The sequence below is a fragment of the Lontra canadensis genome, unplaced genomic scaffold (genome assembly GCF_010015895.1).
Source record: "Lontra canadensis isolate GAN:19392208 unplaced genomic scaffold, GSC_riverotter_1.0 scaffold34, whole genome shotgun sequence".
Taxonomy (NCBI): Eukaryota; Metazoa; Chordata; class Mammalia; order Carnivora; family Mustelidae; genus Lontra; species Lontra canadensis.
The window spans coordinates 14,706,899-14,712,898 of NW_022631028.1; positions in this window are offsets into that span (position 1 = coordinate 14,706,899).

Consider the following 6,000-nt stretch of genomic DNA (forward strand, 5'->3'; position numbering starts at 1 on the left):
CTGCTCAGGTCATGATCCCTTGGTCCCGGGATGGAGCCTCTTATAGGCCGTGAGCTCAGCAGGGAGTCTGCTTCTCCCTCTCCCTCTGTGTACATTCTTTCTTTCTCTTTCTCTCTCTCAAATAAATAAATAGAATCTTTAAAAAAGGGGGGGTGCCTGGGTGGCTCAGTGGGTTAAAGCCTCTGCTTTTGGCTCACGTCATGATCTCAGGGTCCTGGGATGGAGCCCCGCATTGGGCTCTCTGCTCAGCAGGGAGCCTGCTTCCTCCTCTCTCTCTGCCTGCTTGTCTGCCTACTTGTGATCTCCATCTGTCAAATAAATAAATAAAATCTTAAAAAAAAAAAAGAATAGCACTTACTGTATTAAGTATCTGAGCCAGGTACCAGTTATTGCCTTTGTAAGGGGACCCCCGCTCTTAGCCCAAGGAGCTGAGTGACAGTGGCCAATGAGAAGCCAATGCAGGAGGAAGGGGGAGCAAGGGCCAGGAGGCAAGGAGGCAGTTGCCAGGTGAGATCAGTTCTACTTGCAAGACGAGGAACCACCCTGAATGAGACTTCCAGGAGGCTCAGTGTAGGTAATGTGTAAGAACAGTGAGTGGGGTTCTTAAGGTACCTGTTGTAGCAGTTGCCAAAATGAAACTGGTCAGTCATTATTGGATGACCTGAAAAAATGCGATTTTTCCCTGGAGAAGAGGGAAGTGGCAGAGAGACATCCATTTATTTGCTAAAAAGCACCCTGAAGAGTTGAAATAGAGATCAGCCTCTGACATACTCTAGGACATCCCGCACATCTAATGTCAGTTGTAGTGTACTTGTCACTATGGAAGCCCTAAAATAGGTATTAATTGTTGCAAGGGCCAGAATTTCTGGCCTGAGAGTCTGCTTTCATGTTCTATTTCTTATATTCAGTTACTCGAGAAGTAATTACTGAATGTGTCTGTGCACAGCACCAGGCACTGTTAAGGACATAGAATTAGATTTGGCTACTAGCCTGGATACCATCTTCTTGGATATCTGATCTTCTATCAACTATATCAATAATAACTTTAAAAATGCACTCACATTTTGTTTCCATGTCCTATTTCCATCGTAGCCTGAAGAAAAATGAGTGCTTTGTGTAGTTTACTTGGCAACAGTTTTCTTCTTTAGAATAAACTGTAAATGTCAAAAGATAGTATAGTGGAACATGCTGGAAGAATCCCCCAAATTGTTGGTTTTTTTTTTTTTTTTAAGTAAAGTCAAATTTGCCTGTATTCTTTTAGAAGAAAAGCAATCTGAGTTCAGCCAAATAGTATAGGTGAAAATATGAATAGAAGAACAGGAAGGAACTCAGGATTCAGTGGTCCCACATTGGACTCTAGTTGTAGAAGTTTACTACAGGTGTCTATAAATAGGAATCCATTCCATGGAAATATGAAATGGAGACCAAGATTTATATGAGAGAAAAAGAGTGAAATTCATTATACCTTTACTTGTCATAGGAAAAATAATATGGAGACAGTTGGAGAAAGATAACTTTCAAAAGTTGAAATATGTAGATAATAGAGTTTATCAAGAACTTTTAATAATACAGGTTACTACGGAAAGATGCTAAGTAAAAACAACAGACCAAGTATACATATATAAATAGATTTTTTTTCATAATCTCGTTTTTAATCAAAAGACCAAACTGATCGGAGCAATTATCTCTAAGTGGTAGGTTATTAGTTAGCTATTGCTGCAAACAACCACCCACAAACACCACAGTGGTAAACATTGATAAGCATGTATTTCTTGCCCAAGTGTCTGAGTTTTGACTAGACTCTGGCTAAATTTGGCTGGGTTCCAGATCAGAGTGGGGTAACGTGTATTCTACGCATCCGTCATTCTCTTGGAACCAATGGCTACCCAAGGTGGGTTCTTTCTATGGTGATTGCAAGTGTTCAAGAGAGCAGGACCAACTGTGCAAGCCTATTTTAAGTATCTCCTTATGTCACATTCATTGACATCCCAAAAGTCAGGATAGATGACATGGCCACACCCAGAATCAAGGGCCCCCAGCCCACAGTGTACTCCCCCACCATGATAAGGCCATGAGAAGGGTGTGAATGTGTAGAACTGCTAGAGGGCAGAGAAGAATTGGAACCAATGGCTCGTCTACTGCAGTGGGATTAACATATCCCTCAATTTTCTTCTTATGTTCCTATATGTATAAATATTTTATGCTGTATAAATGCAGGAAAAAATAAAGTACTAGAGACATACAGACTAATGGAATAGAACTGAGAGTTCAGAAATGAGCTCTCATGTTTATGATTAGATTCTTGACAAGGATGCCAAGGCAATTCAATGAAGAAAGAACTTTTTAGCAAATGGCATGTAAGTATGCGAAAGAATGGTGTTCAACCCATAGCTCATACTGTGTACAAAAATTAACTCCAAAGGAATCAAATACTTAAAAGTGAGAACTAAAACTCTAAAACTCATAGAAGAAAACATAAGCATGAATCTTAGTGACCTCACATTAGACAGTGGTTCCTTGAACATGATCCAAAAGCAGTGGAAGAAAAGGTAGGTCTGTCAGACTTCAGTGGAATTAAAAGCTTTTGTGCTGCAAAGGATACCAGAAAGAAAGTGAAGATAATCCACTGAATGGAAGAAAAGATTTACAAATTACATATCTGGTAAGGGACTTGTAACCAGGAAAAAAACAAGGAAATCTTACAACTCACCAATGAGGAGACAAATACCCCAATGAAAAATGGACAAAAATATTTGAATGGACATGTCTCCAAAGTAGATGCCCCAATAGACAGCAGGTGCATAAAAATCTGTTCAACATCATCCACTGGAAAAATGCAGGTCAAAACCATGAGGAGATACCTCTTCACATCCACTAGGATGGTTAAAATTAAAAAGACAGCTAATAGTGTTGCTGAGGATGTGGAGAAATTAGAAACTTCATAGGTTCTGGGTGAAACCTGTTGGTTCCCACTGTTGGTGGGAATGTGAAATGGTACAGATGCTTTGGAAAACAGTCTGGCAGTTTCTCAGAAAGTTCAACATAGAATTATTATATGAATCAACAGTTGCATTCCTAGGCAAATACCCAAAAGAATTGAAGATCTATATCTGCACAAAAGTTTGTATGCGAATGTTCATAGCAGTATTATTCATAATAGCCAAAAAGTGGAAATAACACAGTGCTTGTCAATCAATGATTAAAAAAAAAACACCCAAAACGTGGTATATCCATGCAATGGACCGGGTGCCTGGGTGGCTCAGTCAGTTAAGCGTCTGACTCTTGGTTTCAGCTCAGGTGGTGATATCAGCGGGGGAGTCTGCTTGAAGAATCTCTCTTTTCCTCTCTCACCAGTCCCCACCCTTGCTCACTCTTTCTCTCTCTCTCTCAAAAGGTAAAAATAAAAATAAAACAAATCCTTGAAAACCTGAAGTTAAGTGAAAGAAGCCAGTTCACAAAAGATCACATATTTTATGATTCTTCTTATATGAAATGTCTAGAATAGGCAAATTCATTGAGGTAGAAGGTATATTAGTGATTGCATAGGTATGGGTGGGGGAGTGTGGGCAAAATGAGAAGTGACTGCCAATGGTGATGGGGTTTCTTAGAGGGTAAAGAAAATGTCCCTAATTGTGGTGATGATTGCCAACTTGGAGACTAGGCTAAAAATCATTGAGTTACATACTTCATAGAGGTGACTTTTATGATGTGAATACATCTCATTAAAACTGTGATTTATTTATATATTTTTGGAAGATGTCCTAACAGGATTTAAATAGAATCCTAGGTAATTATTAGAATAATTCCAGCATAAAATCAATGTGTAGGTTTACCACGTGTAGCTAAAATTAAGAACATATCTTATTCAAAAAAGAATCCCAGTGGCTTAAGCATCTTGAGTTGTTAGTGACTAGTTCTTCTTTTTACTATTGCTTTTATTATTTTTTCACTTGTATTGAGGTAGAATTGACATATAACATTATCTAAGTTGGTGTACAACATAATGATTTGTAGTAACTACATATTACAAAATAATTTTGCAGGGACCAATTCTTTACATGCAAAGCCAGATTCAGGAAATCAACCAGAATGTAGAAACAAATGAACTATATAATTAAGCTTACTTTATTAAGGTAAATTAGTATTCTGTTTCAATCAAGAGATAACTTACCTCATGCCTGGGAGTGTCAGTTGCTTTATATACGTTATCATAGCACAGCCCTATAAGCTGATTTTGCAGATGAATAAACTGAAACTCAGAGAATTTAGCCCATTTTGGTTGTAATACTCCCCACAGTCACATTGCCCACAATGACAACACTTCAGTTGTGTAATTGTCATGATTATTTTAAGAGAAACAGTGTAACAACTACTTAACAAGGACTAAGTCTCCTAATTAGTAGGGGACGGGGATGGGTCAGGGGTGGGGGGAGATGCCTTTTGAGAAACTTCCAATTATTTCAGGTTAAGTCTGAACATCATTTCCAATGGGAAGACCTGTCTGACTCTACTCTTTCTCCCAAGTGAGTGTTCATTCTGCAGCTGAAACTATTTTATTTTTATCTTGTTTTGAATATTATGTTTATATCTCTGTCTCCACCACTAGATGAGAGGGCAGGTCTTAATTTGATCTAGCCTGGTTTTGTCAGAATACATCAGAGTATTCAGTTTTAAGGAAAGAAGAGGGATTTTGTGTTGTTACAATAGGGAATTCCATAGGTTTCTCTATTTGATGGTGGAAATGCAATGCAGAACATCACAAGGAAGCTGGTTTAGACTCTTGGTTCCGATCTGAGGCTGTTGATAAGTCAGAATCTTGAAGGTGATTATTCTCAGTCTTTACCCTTGGGCCTCTGTTCTTTTAACTATTATTGAAGTCCCATCTTTTAAAATTAATGACCCAGTATGAAATTTCAGAACAGCTAAAATTGATTTGTCTATTTACTTACCTCTTTTAAATGTAAGATAAAATTGCATTTGTGTGTAAAATCCCCTAGCACCAATGAAAATTGCGATTCTACATTTTCTGAGAAATCTCTTTATTTGTCCTCTGGGAGATCTTAAACTTTAGTTGGCTTCTATTAAACTTTTATGAGAACAAAACGAGTGAATGACTTTTCTTTCAAAGAGGTACTTTTTGTTGTTTCGAAGAAAGAATACATTCTTGAAACAGAACATGTCTCTTAAACAAATTACTCAGTGTCGCTTACCCAAAAAAAGGGGGTGGAAGTGGGGGAAGGGTTTGAGGTTTAACCAGCCTCAACTCCCAAGTTGCAGAATATTAAAATTAGGTCAAAATTATGTTTTTTATCTGACTTGTCCAAATATCACTTCAAATATCTTCCTCAAGGGGCTTAAAATGTTATTATAAATTCTTATGTTTATGAGAAGCATTCTTTTCCTTTCTCTGTTCTATTTCAAAATAGAGATGCTCCTTGGAGCAGTGATGTTTTAAGGACACGGATGCCATAGGTCCTGGAGTTGGGTGCTGGCAGGTGGGGTGAGGAGCTCTGATCTCAGGGTGATCAGTCTGCTGTTTAATGGTTTTTACCTCTGTTTAGCCATGTGTTTTTGCTTGAAATCAGTCCCTCTGCCTAAAACCAGAACTAGGAAGAAATGGAGAAAGTATACAGCACTAAGGTCGACACAGTTAATGCCCCAAGTTGATCAACCAGTTGTTTTGTGACATGATAATCATTGGTGTTCCCATGTCTTCCTATCCCCCTAACCATGAAAGCACACACTTGAAGGTTGCAGTAGGCTGAATAGTGCCCCCCAAAGATGTCCATCTCCTAATTCCTGGAGCTTGCAAACATATCACCTTACATTGCTGATGTGATTAAGGTGAGACTCTTTCAATGGGGAGGTTATCCTGGATTATCCGGGGAGCTCCATGTAATCATTTAAGGTCCATATAAAGAGGTAGCAGGGAGGTCAGAAAGGAAAGAGGTTATATTGCCGGCTTTGAAGATGGAGGGATGGAAGCTCTCTCTTGAGGCT